This window comes from Macaca thibetana, chromosome 7, assembly GCF_024542745.1.
Source record: "Macaca thibetana thibetana isolate TM-01 chromosome 7, ASM2454274v1, whole genome shotgun sequence".
In the NCBI taxonomy this organism is placed as follows: domain Eukaryota; kingdom Metazoa; phylum Chordata; class Mammalia; order Primates; family Cercopithecidae; genus Macaca; species Macaca thibetana.
In genome coordinates, this window is record NC_065584.1 from 16,459,831 (window position 1) to 16,477,180 (window position 17,350).

At 47.7% G+C, this 17,350-nt stretch overlaps 1 protein-coding gene across 7 annotated transcripts in view; it reads right to left on the reverse strand.

Moving 5' to 3' along the window:
• Nucleotides 1-17,350, reverse strand: part of DGLUCY (D-glutamate cyclase) — a 162,575-nt gene that overhangs the window by 61,217 nt on the left and 84,008 nt on the right. The window lies entirely within an intron of this gene.

Consider the following 17,350-nt stretch of genomic DNA (forward strand, 5'->3'; position numbering starts at 1 on the left):
CTGTTCCTGGGCCTGCCTTGCGGTGGGCATTGTTTGGAACCCATTCTCCCCCTTGTCACATCTCAGTTTCTGATGAGAAATTCCTAACGCAAACCTGAATGTCCCCCTTCCTTCCCCTAAGGGCTTTCCATTCCTCCGAAGCTGCAAAGTCTTCTCCAAAAGGCTGGTGCTGGGCTCCTTGGCCAGGAGTCACCGTGGCCTATTATTCTACTTGACTCTGAACTCCCTTCTCTCCCTAGGGCCTCGAAGGCAGGGACACATGTGAGACTTCTTCCACAGGCTCCAGAGCACCTATCACAGCCTATGCACATAGCACGTGCCCCAAATACACACGACTGAATGAACAGACGAATGAGTACCACTGCAGTCGCAAGTGAAAGAAGAGGCTGAGTTTTGTCGACATGCGGCTTCTGTTATTTAGATTTAGGTTTCTAGAAGGTATAGGGACTTTGTGTTTTCTTTTTTTTTTTTGAGACAGAGTCTCGTTCTGTCGCCCAGGCTGGAGTGCAGTGGCGCGATCTTGGCTCACTGCAAGTTCCGCCTCCCAGGTTCACGCCATTCTCCTGCCTCAGCCTCCCGAGTAGCTGGGACTACAGGTGCCCGCCACTATGCCCGGCTAATTTTTTGTATATTTAGTAAAGACGGGGTTTCACCGTGTTAGCCAGGATGGTCTCGATCTCCTAACCTCGTGATCCACCCGCCTCGGCCTCCCAAAGTGCTGGGATTATAGGCGTGAGCCACTATGCCCGGCTGGGACTTTGTATTTTCTTCTTTATGCTTCCCCAACCCCTCTCTCGGCAGAGTGCCTTATACAATCTTTGGTGAGTAAATAGATGTTGTAGATTTTTAAAAGTAGAATGTGTTTTTTAAATCACAATTTAAAGTTTAAAAATATGATTTTTAAAAAATATTATTTTTAAAAAATAGAGGTGGTCTCAAATCTCTAGGAAATTGTGTTCAGAAAGGAATCCTACAAGTTGACTTCTTTTTTGTTTGTTTTACTTGAGGCAGAGTCTCGCCACTCTGTTTCCCAGGTTGGAGTGCAGTGGCGCGATCTCAGCTCAGTGCAACTTCCACCTCCTGGCTTCAAGAGATTCTCATGCTTCAGCCACCTGAATAGCTGGGATTACAGGTATGTGCCCCCCATACCTGGCTTATGTTTTTGTATTTTTAGTAGAGGCGAGGTTTCACCATATTGACCAGGCTGGTCTCAAACTCTTGGTCAAGTGATCAGCCCACCTTGGCCTCCCAAAGTGCTGGGATTACAGGCGTGAGCTACCACACCTGGCCGAAATTGACTTCTTATGCTGTAAAAAATGAGGTTTCGGACAGGTGTGTTGGCTCATGCCTGTAATCCCAGCACTTTGAGAGGCTGAGGCAGGAGGATTGCTTGAGGCCAGGAGTTCAAGACATGCCTGGGCAACATGGCAAAAACCCACATCTACCAAAAAAAAAAAAAAAAAAAAAAAAAATAGCCAGGCATGGTATTGCGTGCCTGTAGTCCTAGCTACTTGGGAGGTTGAGGTGGAAGGACCACTTGATCCCAGGAGGTCAGGCTGCAGTGAGTCAAGATCATGCCACTGCACTCCAGCCTGGGCGACAGAGTGAGACCTGTCTCAAAAAAAAAAAAAAAAAAAAAAAGATAGATTTTAGTACGTCAGCAAAGTCTAAAGCTAGATAACCACATTGTGTTGGTCTCTAAAACATAGCCAAGGTCCTTTCCATCCAAATATACCCAGCGCCTAGCATAGTGGCACAAAGGTGGGAGTTCAGTAAGTGTTCGTTGAATGACTGGCTGACTGCAGAATGAATGAGAGCAGGATTCAAGGACAGTGCCCATAGTGAGGGTTCTGGACAAGCCGGACTTTCCACAATTCTTTCTATCTAAAGAGAAGAACTCAGTGGAATTCCAAACCACCAATTTATGTTTTCAACTCTAATCTCCTAGATAGAAAATAATGTAAACCCCAGGGCCATTTTAACAAAGAATTTGAGATTGCATAAAATCTCTAGCAAACAAAACAAAAAGAATATTGCTTTGGAAGGAGGAGAGATGTATTTAGAGCCAACAATGAGTACTTTAATAGCTGTGGGAACAAAGTGCTGTGGGGACACAGGGGAGAGAACACTTAGTCCCCATGGACTGAGGGGAGGGGGTGCTGGGAGGAGTCAGGTGAGGTAGGATTCCATTGCCCAGTGGAAGATTCTGAGGCTTAAAGCAGCTGCTTTGGCAGGTCAGGCCTGGGTTTGCCTAACGCCTGGGCCTGGCAAGCCTGACCCCCTTAGTCAAGCAACTGAGCTACCAGCCAGGGTCCTGAATGTCTGTGGTTCCCCAGGGTCACTGCACACTGCAGAGAGGACCTAGCACCTCTGCCTGGCACACAGCAAAGGCCCAAGAGAGGAGCATTCCATAACCATGTGGGGAATAGCAGCCACCCCTCTGACAACTGGAATAGGCCATCCCATGGGTACCTCCACCCACCCTCATTATTACGCTAGAGGGCAGCAGGTGCAAGCTGTGTGCTGTTTTGCAAATACATTTTAGCCAGGAGACCAAAGTCTGAGGGTTATTGCCTTCTCTTTCCTTTATTTATGTATTGTTTTAATGTAAATGTAAGTTGATTCTAGGTTGCTTTCCTGGCCTGGAGAGAAATGAGTGTTGCCAGAAATCCTGCCCTGTGAAATGCATGCTGGGAGTGTGTCAGGCACCCCAGTGTCACCCACTGTGCATGCTGGGAGGGAAAGAAGGCTGAGAGCCCCTACTTTACAGAGTCATCCCTATGAAGGCAGGGTCAAACAGGGTGTAACCTGGCTCCTGCAAAGTAAAAAAAAAAAAAAAAAAAAAAAAAAATGCTTTCAATGTACACCAATCAGAGAATGCCCACTCATAGTAAATGATAGCAACTACCACCATATATGGGTACCCACTGTGTGCCAGGACCACGCTAGGGCCTTTACGTACATCATCTGTTGGTTTGTCACTATAGTCCCACACACAAAAAAGGCATTGTTAATCCTATTACAGTCAGAGACTGAGGTTCAAGGAGCTCAAAGAAGTTACCTTATTAGGTAAAGCAGGTCTAAGTTCATATTTGTTTGATCACTATTTGCCTTTCTATATGTATGAATCTACGTATGTATCCATCCATCCACCTATTCATTCATCCATCCATCCATCTATCCACCCATCCAGTCATCCATCCATCCATCCATCCATCCATCCATCCATCCATCCATCCATCTATCCATCCATGCATTCATCCATCCACCCATGCATTCATCCATCCATCCATCTACCCATTCATTCATCCATCTATCCATTCACCCGGCCATCCATCCATTCACCCAGCCATCCATCCATTCACCCACCCACCCATCTTGTGGTGTTAGGAATCACATCCTCAGTATATTTTTAAAATAGCAGGGACCTTCCCACTATCCCCAACAAGGTGATTTTAGGGCCAGAGCCTCTTCAGTCCATATGTTTTTAGGGACTGAATCCTAAACTTCTCAAACTTTCTATCAGGGCACTGGGGAACCCACTGCTGCATGGACTAGGTATCTTGTTTTCCTGAGTGGTCTTCCTCTAGAAGTGAAGTGAGATGGGATCCAATTAGTGAGCCCTGGCTAGAATCCAAAAAGCTACCTTTCTGCTGTGAGCTGTCTTTTCTCTTTAGAGAACAAACTATCAAACCCAGAAACATCATTCCCTAACATCAAATATATCAGAGAGGAGCCCCACAGACAGTCAACTTCTAGCTAGATCTGACACGCCCCAAACTTCAGTGTAAAAATATCTTATGCACGCTTGTCACAGATTTCTGAAATTCCACCTTTAGAAAGTAATGTCTCTATTTACCCAAGCAATCCAATCCTAGGACTGTATCCTACAGATGTGCTCAAACAGTGATGAAATGACTGAGTACATAGCAGCACCGTTTGTAATAGAAATGATTTAGAGGCCGGGCACGGTAGCTCAAACCTGTAATCCCAGCACTTTGGGAGGCCAAGACGGGCGGATCACGAGGTCAGGAGATCGAGACCATCCTGGCTAACACGGTGAAACCCCATCTCTACTAAAAAATACAAAAAACTAGCCGGGCGAGGTGGCGGGCGCCTGTGGTCCCAGCTACTCGGGAGGCTGAGGCAGGAGAATGGCATAAACCCGGGAGGCGGAGCTTGCAGTGAGCTGAGATCCGGCCACTGCACTCCAGCCTGGGCCACAGAACGAGACTCCGTCTCAAAAAAAAAAAAAAAAAAAAAAAAAAAAAAAAAAAAAAAAAAAAAACAGGCTGGGCACAGTGGCTCATGGCTGTAATCCTAGCACTTTGGGAGGCCAAGGTGGGAGTATTGCCGGACCCCAGCAGTTCGAGACCAGCCTAGGCAACATGGCAAAACCCTGTCTCTACAAAAAATGCAAAAATTAGCCAGGCGTGGTGGCGCATGCCTATAGTCCCAGCTACTTGGGAGGCTGAGGAGAGGGTCGCCTAAGCCCAGAGCTCACCTAAGCCAGAGGTCAGGGCTTCAGTGAGCCATGATCATACCACTGCACTCCAGCCTGGGTGACAGAGCAAGACCCTATTGAAAAAAATAAAGAAGAAGAAGGGAAGGAAGGGAGGGAGGGAGGGAGAGAGGGAGGGAGGGAGGAAGGAAAGAAGGAAGGAAGGAAGGAAGGAAGGAAGGAAGGAAGGAAGGAAGGAAGGAAGGAAGGAAGGAAGGAAGGAAGGGCGGGCAAGGCCCAGTGGCTCACACCTGGAATCCCAGCACTTTGGGAGGCCAAGGCAGGTGGATCATCTGAGGTCAGGAATTTGAGACCAGCCTGACCAACATGGAGAAACCCTGTCTCTACTAAAAATACAAAATTAGCCAGACATGGTGGTGCATGCCTGTAATCCCAGCTACTCGGGAGGTTGGGGCAGGAGAATTGCTTGAACCTGGGAGGTGGAGGTTGCAGTGAGCCGAGATCATGCCACTGCACCTGGGCGACAGAGTGAGACTCCGTCTCAAAAAAAAAAAAAAAAAAGAATGAGGCTACTCTACACACCTTATCTGAAACAATCTCCCAATGATGCAAAATTAACAAGGCAAGGTGGAGAATTCTCTATTAACCAACATGCCATGTTCTGTTCACATCCATGTAGACATCTGTGGAAGGATGGAGAAGAGCTTGGTATCACTGGTGCCCTCAGAGGGGAAAGTGGGAGGCTGGGGCCTGAGCGGGAGTGGCTGTCGCACTATATTTTATGTGAATGGTGCCCTCTGGAGTTGTGCCTTGGGGTGGCCTTGATGAAAGAGAGGCTTTCTGCTCTTTATCTTTTCTGTACTTTTTTTTTTTTTTGGAAGCAGGGTCTTGCCCTGTTGCCCAGGCTAGAGTGCAATGATGGAATCACAATTCACTGCAGCCTCAACCTCCTGGGCTCAGCAATCCTCCCACCTCAGTCCCCCGAGTAGCTGGGACTACAGGTGAGCACCACCACGCCCATCTAATTTTTTAATCTTTTTTTTTTTTTTGAGACGGAGTCTCGCTCTGTCGCCCAGGCTGGAGTGCAGTGGCCGGATCTCAGCTCACTGCAAGCTCTGCCTCCCAGATTTACGCCATTCTCCTGCCTCAGCCTCCCGAGTAGCTGGGACTACAGGCGCCCGCCACCTTGCCGGGCTAGTTTTTTTTTTTTGTATTTTTTAGTAGAGACGGGGTTTCACCGTGTTAGCCAGGATGGTCTCGATCTCCTGACCTCGTGATCCGCCTGTCTCGGCCTCCCAAAGTGCTGGGATTACAGGCTTAAGCCACCGCGCCCGGCCCTTTTTTTTTTTTTTTTTGTAGAGACGGGGCTGGTCTTAAACTCCTGGCTTCAAATGATCCGTAAGCCTTGGCCTGTCAAAGTGCTGGGATTACAGGAGTGAGCCGCTGTGCAAGGCCAAAGCCACCATGCCTGGCCATCGGTCAACTCTCTAGCCTATAAAAACATGTTTATCTTTTTGGAGATTCCAAGGATTTTAGAAGTTGTATGCCAGGAAACCAGAGGAAGACCAAATACATATCTCATAATATCACAGTACCTCACTGAGTGGTGGTAAGGGTTAAAGTTGTAAATGCATGTAAGGCTCTCAGGATACTTGTGGCCGGTTCACAGTTAGCGCTGTGGAAGCGTTAGCCATGTTTATTACTCCGTGCCCCATGCCAGAAACAGTGGTGAATAAGACAGTCACAGCCCACGCTCGCAGGGGTTTACCATCCCAGGAGACAGACATTAAACGCATAATTACCATCATGTCTGTCTTCCAGGAAAAGATGGAAAAGTAAATAGTTAACTATAACACCATGTGCTTAGCGCTCCCGGGCCCGTGGACTCAGGGTGGAGGAGGAGAAGGGGCTGAGTCTAAAAGGAGAGTAGGGGTCAGACTAGAAGCAGGCTGGGGAAGGAGAAGGTCCTCTAGACCCAGGGGCCAGCAGGAGCAAGGCAGGGAGGTATTAGCGGGGACCAGCTGTCCGTGCTGCAGAGCCTGACACGAGGCAGGAGGTGGCGGGAGCTGGGGCTGGGAGGGAAAGCAGAGGCCGGCTCGTGGGGACCCTCCTGTCATGTGAAGGAATTTGGATTTATCCCGGAGCCTCAGGAAATCACAGAAGGTACTGAGCAGTGAGTGATTTGTGAAACTTGCCTTTTAGGAAGATCAGTAGGGCTGCAGGTGGGGGACGGACGGCAGGGCAGCCAAAGTACGAAGTTGGCAGATGAGAGGGGAGTGCAGGGCAGAGACAGGAGCATCAGAAAGTCTCCCTCGCAGGTGTGAAAGGAAAATAAATCACAAAAATAGACCCCAAAATCACTAAGCCAAAGGGAAAAGTCAAGCTGGGAACTGCGCAAGCCTGCCTCCCATTTTATTCCCAAATAAGATTGCTAAAAGATGAATTCCCTTGTGGGCTTCAACATCTTTTTTTTTTTTTTTTTTTTTTTTTTTTGAGACGGAGTCTCGCTCTGTCGCCCAAGCTGGAGTGCAGTGGCGCGATCCTGGCTCACTGCAAGCTCCGCCTCCTGGGTTCACGCCATTCTCCTGCCCCAGCCTCCCGAGTAGCTGGGACTACAGGCGCCCGCCACCGCGCCCGGCTCATTTTTTGTATTTTTAGTAGAGACGGGGTTTCACCGTGGTCTCGATCTCCTGACCTTGTGATCCGCCCGCCTCGGCCTCCCAAAGTGCTGGGATTACAGGCGTGAGCCACCGCGCCCGGCTCGGCTTCAACATCTTTACCCTAAAACAGTTCTATTGAATTTCACCCTGGCAATGTAAATTGACAACTTATTTTCATGGGTGCCTGACAAAGGATAGACAGAACCCAGTCATCCCTCTGAGGCTCACCTGAGACAAATGCGTATCTAATTGCTTCCTTTGCCCTACTGTTTACGTAAAAATGTAGATTCACTGAGCCAGACTAAGGCATAAGTGACTATTCCTCTACCCCCTTCTCACATGGAAATTGTGTATTCAGTGAAAGGCTGATCAGTCTCACACAGAGACTGATTTCTCATGTCTCCCTAAAATGTATAAAACCAAGCGGTGGCCAGGCATGGTGGTTCACACCTGTAATCCCAGCACTTTGGGAGGCCAAGTTGGGCAGATCACTTGAGGTCAGGAGCTCAAGACAAGCCCGGCCAATATGGCAAAATCCCGTCTGTACTAAATTTACAAAAATTAGCTGGGCATGGTGGTGCACACCTGTAATTTCAGCTACTTGGGAGGCTGAGGCAGGAGAACCCGGGAGGCAGAGGCTGCAGTGAGTTGAGATCACACCACTGCACTTCAGCCTGGGTGACAGAGTGAGACCCTGTCTCAAAAAACAAACAAACAAACAAACAAAAATAAAAACCTGTACCCCAACCACCTTGGGTACATGTCCTCAGGACCTCCTGAGGCTATGTGTTAAGGCTGTATGTTAAGGCTGTGTCCTTAACTTTGGCAAAATAAACTTTCTAAGTTGATTGAGCTCTGTCTCAGATACTTTTGGGTTTGCATAGGAAAGAACCTTGCAGGGAAGAGGCTGCCTTCATCCTTCAAGGGCCCGGCAAGTCCTGCATGAGCAGGCAAGTGCTCAGCACACCCTGGGGAGCAGCTGAGGTTGTCCATGTGATGCAGAAACAAGGAAGCAGGCTCACACCCAAGGGAGGGGGTTTTCCTCGTTTCCTTTCAGTTCGGTGAAGACAAGGCTTTCCATCCGTTGTACCCACTGCTGGACATGCAGCATCAACAGTGCCTGGCACATGGAATGTGCCCAATAAATGTTCACTGTCAGCTGGGCGCGGTGGCTCACGTCTGTAATCCTAGCACTTTAAGAGGCCGAGGCGGGCGGATCACTTGAGGACAGGAGTTTGAGACCAGCCTGGCCAACATTGTGAAACCCTGTCTCTACCGAAAATACAAAAATTAGCTGGGTGTGGTGGCGCACGTCTGTAATCCCAGTTACTGGGGAGGCGGAGGCACAAGACTCGCTTGAACCAGGGAGGCAGAGGTTGCAGTGAGCTGAGATTTCGCCACTGCACTCCAGCCTGGGTGACAGAGACAGACTGTATCTTAAATAGACAAACAAATAAAAAAATAAATAAATAAAGCTCACTGTCAGGAGGGATGGGCAGAGCATGTGGCTCACACAAAGGCAGCTAAGAAAAGGCGGCCAGGGAGGTAGGAAATCACACTTGCTTGTGATTCAGAAGCAAGTATTTCAAGGAGGAATTTACAGTCCACGGAGGTCAAGGAAGATAAAACCCAAGAAGTATCCACGGAATGTTATAACCCAGGCTCCTTCTCCCAGTTCATCCCAATGAAGCCCTCACAGCTCTGCCAGCCCACAAGCACAGGGAACACCTTATATTCATGTAGCATCATGTTTAGAACCTCGAAGGGTGCACACAAAAAACAGAAGACACAGCTTCCTTGAAGCCTTCAGTCTAGTCAAGAAGATCCTATTATTCACAAGAACAAACAACTCACAGTGTTACAAAACTCCATTTTTGGTTTCTGTAGATGTCCCCTGGATCACTTCCCCAGAGTCCCACAACTTGATAATGGAAGAACAAAATGAGTAGGTGTACAGACCTTGTCTCTCTACTCATTAATTTTTGTGGTAGGAGTTGCTCAATGTTTGCCAAGAGAGTTGCTGGTGGTAGCCTAAATACAACTGCAAATTTGCAAAATAAGTGTTGCTGCAAGGAAGAAGGCATCCTAACTGTATAAACGTTTTATTTAAAAAATGGTATTATAATAGCAGAGACAAAAGATTGGGGAAATGCTGGTAGTCATAATTAAGATTTGTTTATTTAAATAGGTTAAATACAAGGGCTCCCCATATGCAAAGAATTGTTAATGAAACAAGCATTTTCTTTCTTTTTTTTTCTTGAGACAGAGTCTTGCTCTGTCATCAGGCTGGAGTGCAGGAATGCAATCATGGCTCACTGCAGCCTCAACAACTCAGGCTCAAGCCATCCTCCCACCTAAGTCTCCTGAGTAGCTTGGGACCACCGCAGGCATGTACCACCATGCCCAGCTAATTTCTTTTCTTTTTTTGTAGAGATGGGGGTCTCACTATGCTACCCAGGCTGTATTTTCTGAACTCCTGGGCTCAAGCAATCCTCCTGCCTTGGCCTCCCAAAGTGTTGGGATTACAGGTATGAGCCACCACACCTGGCCAAAACAAATATTTTCAGTGAAAGCAAATAGTGGTCCCTTCTCCTCCCCTTTCTAAACAATTCAGTCCTAAAGCCACAAGGTGGAGCTGAGTAAGGTAGGACTCCGTGGTGGGGAACGGCGGGTAGTATCTCTTATGACATGAGACCCTGTCTAAAAAGAAAAAAGAAAGGCCGGGTGGGGTGGCTTACAACTGTAATCCCAGCATTTTGGGAGGCCGAGGCCAGGAGTTCAAGACCAGTCTGGCCAACATGGCAAAACCCCGTCTCTCCTAAAAATACAAAAATTAGCCAGGTGTGGAGGCGCACGCCTGTAATCCCCGCTGCTCAGAAGGCTGAGACAAGAGAATCTCTTGAACTCAGGAGGCAGAGGTTGCAGTGAGCCAAGATCGCACCACTGCACTCTAGCCTGGGCGACAGAGCAAGACTGCATCTCAAAAAAAAAGAAAAAAGAAAAAAGATGAATAATGTGATATAAAAAAGATTTTCTTTAGTACCATTCTTGAAATGTTCTGTCACTTTGCAATTGTTTTAAAATAAAAAAATAGACCGGGCGTGGTGGCTTATACCTGTAATCCCAGCACTTTGGGAGGCCAAGGCAGGCAGACCACGAGGTCAGGAGATCGAGACCATCCTGGCCAACACAGTGAAACCCCGTCTCTACCAAAAATACAAAAAATTAGCCAGGCATGGTAGCAGGCGCCTGTAGTCCCAGCTGCTCAGGAGGCCGAGGCAGGAGAATGGCATGAACCCGGGAGGCGGAGCTTGCAGTGAGCCGAGATCACGCCACTGCACTCCAGCCTGGGAGACAGAGTGAGACTCCGTCTCTCAAAAAAAAAAAAAAGTATAGAAAAATTATGGATAAACAAAATGTGGTATATACATACAGTAGAATATTCTTCAGCCTTAAAAAGGAAGGAAATTCTGATGCATGCTACAACATGGATGAACCCTGAGCGCGTTATGCAAACTGAAATAAGTCAGACACGAGTGACAAATATTGTGATTCCATTTCTATGAGGCACCCACAGCGGACAGATGAACAGAGATGGAAAGCTGAATGGTGGTGACCACAGGCTGGGTCCAGGAGATGGGGTGGGGAATGGGGAGTTATCATTTCATGGGCACAGAGTTTCAGTCTGGGAAGATGAAGAGAGTTCTGGAAATGGAAGGCAATGATGGTTGCACAACAGTGTGAATGTACTTAATGCCACAGAACTGGACACTTAAAAATGATTAAAATGGTAAACTGTATGTTATATATTTTTTCATAATAAAAAATTTAATTAAAATGTTAAAAATCAAGTTGTGATTGTTAAGAAACATTCACATTAAGGCCAGGTGTGGTGGCTCATGCCTGGAATCTCAGCACTTTGGGATGCTGAGGCGGTAGGATCCCTTGAGTCCAGGAGTACAAGACCCCCATCTCTACAAAAAATAAAAACTAAAAAAATTAGCTGGCATGGTGGCGTGCGCCTGTAACCCCAGCTGCTCAGGAGGCTGAGGCAGGAGGATTGCTTGAGCCCTGGAGGTCGAGACTGCTGTGAGCCATGATTGCACCACTGCACTCCAGCCTGGGGGACAGTGAGACATTCTCTCAAAAAAAAAGAAACATTCACATTAAATGTTTAGTTTCAAACTGTTGGTGTGAAAAGCAACAATTTTTCAGTGTGTTGCTGAAAAGCAACACACCAGACTCAGTGTGTGTCTTGAATATCAAATATTCTAATCCCAGGGCTGCTGTTCCAGCTCCATGGGAAGGTGTTTATCTTGGGAAAGGAAGGTTGTGTGTGTGTGTTTCACACAAGCCAAACTGGATTTTTTTTTTTTTTTTGAGACAGAGTCTTGCTCTGTCGCCCAGGCTGGAGTGCAGCGGCGCGATCTCTGCTCACTGCAACCTCTGCCTCCCGGGTTCAAGCAACTCTCCTGCCGCAGCCTCCAGAGTAGCTGGGAGTACAGGTGCCCACCAGCAAGCCTGGCTAATTTTTGCACTTTTAGTAGAGACAGGGTTTCACCATATTGGCCAGGCTGGTTTCAAACTCCTGACCTTGTGATACGCCCGCCTTGGCCTCCCAAAGCGCTGGGATTATAGGTGTGAGTCATCGCACCCAGCCCAAACATCAGCTTTATGACTCCAAAAATTTGAGAATATGTCTGCCCAGCATAACTGTGAATGTCCATTCTTAGAGAGTTCTAGAATATTTGAGAGCCTCAGTCTTCAAAGTAAATCTGCTTTTAGTTACTTAGCCAAATAAAGCAACCCAACCAAGTGGCAAAAGTCCAAGGTATGACTCCTTTGGGCAAGAAAGGCCAACACTTCTGTTTCACAGTTTGCTTGGCCTGTAAAACTAGAGCACACGTGTTTGCTTATTTAATACAGGGTTTCTGCAACGGGTCCATCAGGCCAAATTCCTGTAACCACAAAATACGATGCACGAAATCTACATGCAGGTTGAGTGTATGATACTGCCAACAGTAAACGCTGAGTCATCGGTTCTGTGGTTAGTCCTAACGATAAACCAGGCAATTCCTTTAATGTTTAGCTACTTCTTGCACTGCACAGCTCAACCAACGGCCTGACTCACAAGCCTACTTCAAGGTCACCATGAGTACCACTCCCTGGTTGGAGAGACTGGGGTCTCCACACATCTCCATCACTGGGAGAGAACTTGCCAGAGTGATAATGACCTAGAGATACCACCTGCATACACAGAAGACAACAGCAAAGTACACCAACTCTTTGGGCCTCAGTTTCTTTATTTTATTTTTTGAGATGGAGTTTTGCTCTTGTTGCCCAGGTTGGGGTGCAATTGCGTGATCTCGGCTCATGGCAACCTCCCGGGTTCAAGTGATTCTCCTGCCTCAGCCTCCTGAGCAGCTGGGATTACAGGCATGCAACACCACGCCTGGCTAATTTTGTATTTTTAGTAGAGACGGGGTTTCTCCACGTTGGTCAGGCTGATTTCAAACTCCGCACCTCAGGTGATTCACCTGCCTTGGCCTCCCAAAATTCTGGGATTACAGGCATGAGCCACCGCACCTGGCCTTTTCTTTTCTTTTTTTGAGACAGGATCTCACTCTGTTGCCCAGGCTGGAGTGCGGTGGCACAATCATGGCTTACTGCAGCCTTGACCTCCTGGGATCAAGCGATCCTCTCACCTCAGCTTCTTCAGTAGCTGCTACTACAGGTACACTGCACCACACATGGTTAACTTTTGTATTTTTTGGTAGAGACAGAGTTTCACCATCTTGCCCAAGGCTGGTCTTGAACTCTTCAGCTCAAGCGATCCTCCTGCCTCGGCCTCCCAAAGTGCTGGGGTTACAGGCGTGAGCCACTATGCCCGGCAAGGGCCTCAGTTTCTTCATATCAAATGCCACACATGCGGGACAGACATTTTGTTAGCACCTTCTGGTTCTATCATTTTCATAATCTATAACTAAACAATAATTTATGAATTAATGATGTTATTGATTTTTAAGTTTCTGGTTTTTAAAATAAGTTCCTAGCCAGGCACAGTGGCTCATGCCTATAATCCCAGCACTTTGGAAGGCCAAGGTGGGTAGATCACCTGAGCTCAGGAGTTTGAGACCAGCCTGGGCAAAATGGTGACACCCTGTCTTTACTAAAATTACAAAAACATAGCCAGACATGGTGGTACACACCTGTGGTCCCACGCTGAGGTAGGAGTATCACTTGAGCCTTGGGGGTGCAGGTTGCAGTGAGCTGAGATGGAGCCACTGCACTCCGGCCTGGGTGACAGAGAGAGACCCTGTCTCAGGAAAAAATAAATAAATCCTTTGTTAGAGATGTGTGTTTCTTTCTTTTTTGAGACAGAGATTTACTCTGCCATCCAGGCTGGACTGTAGTGGTGTGATCTTGGCTCACTGTAACCTCCACCTCCTGGATTCAAGCGATTCTCCCGCCTCACCCTACCAAGTAGCTGGGATTACAGGTGCGTGCCACCGCACCTAGCTAATTTTTGTATTTTTAGTAGAAATGGGGTTTCACTATGTTTGCCAGGCTGTCTTGAACTCCTGACCTTAAGTGATCCGCCCGCCTCAGCCTCCCAAAGTGCTGGGACTACAGGCTCACATGAGCCACTGTGCCGCATGTATGTTTCTTTCATCGAGAATAAAATTACCTTCAGTTTGTTGGTGCTTAAAATTACTGATCTCCGAATCATACATTGGTCCAGAATTACACTTGCCCTGCTCTGAAGAAGAATGCCACCTGAGAGCACAAATGTATAGAAAGAAATGTACATAATAAAGCTATCACAGAAACAGATATGATATAATAACAGATGCCCTTTAAACTTGATCCTCTCATGCTAGGTCTAAAATAAAAGAGTTAGATTTAGTGTGTATATATATGGGTTACATTTCAGAAGACATAAAATTGGTCTAAATCTAAATAAAAATGAGCTAAGCTCTGCCTAGGTTAATTTACATTCATCTATCAACAGCCTTGCAGAAATGGTTATGTAAGTGCTACGGGATGGTTCCAGCACTTGTTTCAAAGGGTCTTTCAGTCCATTCAAGCTGCATCCAAAAATAGTTGAGGCTGGGCCCTATTCTTTACTGCCTGCGGCTTCACAAACTGAAAACCACCATATCAGACATGGTTATGCCCTACCTTGCTCGGCTTTCTGGGTTAGATCCTCTGAGATTTCATTTTATGAGTATTCCTGATTACCAAATGTTCTGAACTCAGCTCCTGCCCCACAAATTCTTTATGACCCATTGCATAAAACCAGTGACAGTGCCACATCCAGGCAGGATGAGGACCACGCACTCCTAACTATGGAGATGGGAATGCTGGCAGTGTTACTTTTGAGGTCACTGTTGGCCAAGATAATTGCTTCACTAGGCAAAGGCAAACCTTCTTAAGTGAGTTTCCTGGGAGGACTCAGAGAGAAAGGCCATAGGTGCTCCAGGAGGGAGGATGCACCATCAGGGACCTCGGACAATCACAGTGAGACAGTGAGAAGCCTCTGGGGACCACTCTCCAGGGGCCTTCTTCCCTGGCCGTGCAGCTGACAGGCCCCAGGAAGCAGAGTCCCTGGGCTCTCCCTGGCAGCTCTCGGTGCATTTCCAGGGGAACAGCTTAGCAGCCCCGTGCTGGGTGGTGCGCTCCATCTATTTCTATGGTACCTATCACCATGGTACCTACTTGCTCTGAAAAACACAGCTAAAAACAGAACATAAAGAAAAGGAGCACAGTCCGCTTCCCTGCAGTCACCTTCTGCAGCTGTTGTTATGCCTCATGATTGCTCTCACGGGCCTCTTCCATCCTGAGTTTCCATGTTTTTGTTGTATGTGACCTTCAAAAACAAGAGGCTTACTATCCGCATCAGCCTTGTCTTGGGGACAATGTGACCTGAGGCTTCAAAAGTGTCCCACTCGCCTTGCTGCAGGCGTACATTCCTCCGGGGCACATATCCACCTGGGCAGCAGCTCCTCCCAGGGCTTGCCCAGAGCCCCATATCAGATGTTCTTGGGAAAGGGGAAGAAGTGGGGATGGAGGATGACCGTGACATTAGTGGGCATAGATGCCCCGAGGAAGGACCTGCGCTTATTCCAACAAAGAGGATCCTAAGCTTTCTCAGGAACATGCTGGAAATTGTGCTCAGGGAAAGATCCACAAGGCCAAATCACTTCTCCAGAGGTTTTCTTTAACTCAACAATTATCCTTCACAGCAGTGCTCAGCCCAGCCACTGTAGTCAGACAGAACTCGAGTTCAAATCCCAACTCAGCCACCTGCCAGCCATGTGAGATGAGTGGGCAACCTCTCGAAGGTTAAATTTACGCATTTTTAAAATGGAGCATGGGCCAGGCATGGTGGGACACGCCTTAATTCCAGCACTTTAGGAGGCTGAGGAGGGTGGATGGCTTGAGCTCAGGAGTTTGAGATAAGCCTGAGCAACATGGTGAGACCCCTGTCGCTACAAAAAAATACAAAAATTAGCCAGGCATGGTGGTGCATAGCTGTGGTCCCAGCTACTCGGGAGACTGATGCAGAAGGATTGCTTGAGCCTTAGAGGTCAAGGCTGCAGTGAGCCATGATCACGTCACTGCACTCCAGCCTGGGCAACAGGGTGAGAGCCTGTCTCCAAAAATAAAAAAGAAAATGAAAGAGAGAAAAGGAAATGGGGATGAGTGTATAGACCTTATAGGGACAAGCCCCTTGCTGTGACCTCAGCCTCCATGGTCATTCCTTGGCTTTCCCATCCATAAAATGGGGAGGATAATGGCACCTGCTTCAAAGCAGCTTTGGGATGGTTCCAGGAGATGATATATATATAAAGTGCTGAGAGAGCACCTGGTACATTGCAAGTGCTCAGTAACTGCTGGAGATGCAGGTGTGAGGAGGAAGAGGGGGACGGTGGTGACAGTTGGGACAAGGATGCTCTGTGGGTACCATTTGTGTCAACTGTGTCTTGGTTCTCCTAGGTGTGACTTCCTGTCCTCAGTCCTGGGGGAGCAAGTACAAACGGGGCCTCAACTCATGAGTGGACCCCTCTCTCCAGAATCCCAGATGCATTCATCAGTGTCCCTGGGCATAGTGGATGTAGCTGAGGATAAGCTGAGGCTGCCTGAGGCTGTGAGGTGAGTACACCATGCAAAAGGGTGATCAGCCCAGGTGCTTGATGTGATACAAGGGACAAAAGAATTCTCATGTCCTGGAGAAAACCCCAATGTGGTTACCTGCTTGTCAGCTTTAGTGTCAACAGCCCTGAGGACTCAAGTCCCCTTTTGACAGAGTGGCTTTGGACAAGTCACTTCCCTTTCCTTCTCCATCTGTGAAATGGGGCAAAGAGGGAGGTTGGGAGCATTAAAAGAGAAAATGTAGGAAAAGCCTCCAGCCCAGAGTCAGCACATAGTGGGCTCTCAGCAGCTGTGGGCTCCCTTCTTTTCTAATCCCCCACACTGAACATTTTAAGGCTGAGTAAATACTCCATTTAATGAATAAAGGATTAGGTTCCACAATAGGAGGAAACAGGCTTATTTCCTGAATTTGCTAGTAATCCGGTAAATGCTGCACTAAAACTCCCAGACTCACACAAAGCCTGAGGCCCCGCAGGCTCCCCACAAGGCCCCTTCCAGCACCCCCAACTCCCTCCCAAATGCTCCATTTCTCACAACTCACTTTCAAGAACAAAGAACGCTCTGCTCTAGCCAAACAAATCTGTGGGCTACAATCATATACTGCTCGTGCCTTCCTGCCTTTTTATTTCACAAAAGGAACTTTCCTGTTGTGATCATTGTGGCTGTCTCCTTGACAAACCCCACTTCCCACGAGAGCTCCCAATTTTCATTTGAGGGTCCACGTGCTTCCAAGGACAGAGCATGCCACGTAAGCTAAGCCAATCAGCTCATTCCATCCCCCCAGCAGGCAGGGATTGATTCCTGAGATCTAAGCTGGTCCAATCAGAATGACTCCCATGACTCCCTTTTTTTGATATGCAGTCTCGCTCTGTTGCTAAGACTGGAGTGCAGTAGTGCCATCTTGGCTCACTGCAACCTCTGCCTCCCGGGTTCAAGCAATTCTCTTGTCTCAGCCTCCTGAGTAGCTGGGACTACAGGTGCCCGCCACCATGCCCGGCTAATTTTTGTATCTTTAGTAGAGACAAGGTTTCACCATATATGTCAGGCCAGTCTCAAACTCCTGACCTTAGGT